Raw genomic sequence first — 1147 nt, 5'->3', positions numbered from 1 at the left:
CCCTTGTAATTCTTTACCATTTGTTTCTCTAGATGAATTTTGTAATTTTTCTAGCTCTATGAAATAATCCTTTGGTAGTTTGATTGGCATGACATTGAGTAAATTAATTTAGGTAGAACTACCATGGCATGGTCTAACCCTGAGCAATTAATATCTCTCCAATCTTTATTTCTGTAAAAAATGTTTTTATACATATATGTATATCCTAATAAATGTATATTAAACAGGCATATTACATGTATCATAAAGATATTATATATGTATGCATTTCCTGTGTGTCTTGATAGATGGACTTCCAAGTATTTTATACATTCTGTAATTATTTTTAATGGAATTTTAAAAATGCTGTTAGTTTGGTTTCCTTTTCTCTTTTTTTAAAGAAAAATTAGAAAAACTAAAGGTTTATGTATTTTATTAGGTTTTAAAATCAAATGATTTTATTAATCCTTCAACTATTTTTCTTTCAGTTTTGTTAATCTTGCCTTTGATTTTCAGAATCTCTATTTTGTTTTTAGTTGGGATTTTTTGATTTATTGCTTTTATAGTTTTTTAGTTACATGCTCAGTTCATCGGTCTATTCATTTTCTCTGTTGATGAAAATGTTTAGAGGTAAAAAAAAAATTCCCTAAGAATTACTTTGGCTGCATAACAAAAGTTTTGATATATTGTTTCATTGTTGCCATGTACTTTGATGAAATTATCTATTGTTTCTATAATGTACTCATTGATCTACTCATTTTTAAAGATTAAATTATTTAGTTAGTTGAAATTCAAAGAATCTTTATTATCTACAATTGTTATTGAATTATACCCTCTTAAATAGGTTCCAGATTCCTCTTTCTTTAATCTTTTTGGGGTATAAAGCTAGTGGTGGTATTGGCTTGGTCAAAGCAGAGCTCTGGATTTCCAGAGATTTCCACTGGAACATTGAAGATCAGAGTCCTGGCAGCCTTCCAGACTGAGTCCTACTTCTTTGTTCTAGGCACTGTTAGCTCTTGGCCCATGTTTATATTCAAAGCACCTCAAATTTCCTTCTACCTTGGAACATCTTCATATCAGTCGTCTTGTCTTCTTATTCCTTAATACCGAGAGTTGCAGGCTTCAGGTGTCCTTGGAGCAGCTTTTGTCCACACTGGTAGTCTTCCAT

The sequence above is a fragment of the Petaurus breviceps genome, unplaced genomic scaffold (assembly GCF_028583685.1).
Source record: "Petaurus breviceps papuanus isolate PSGF00001 unplaced genomic scaffold, PetGlider_PUasm1.0 91041, whole genome shotgun sequence".
Taxonomy (NCBI): domain Eukaryota; kingdom Metazoa; phylum Chordata; class Mammalia; order Diprotodontia; family Petauridae; genus Petaurus; species Petaurus breviceps.
Note: the sequence above shows the minus strand (reverse complement) of the source record.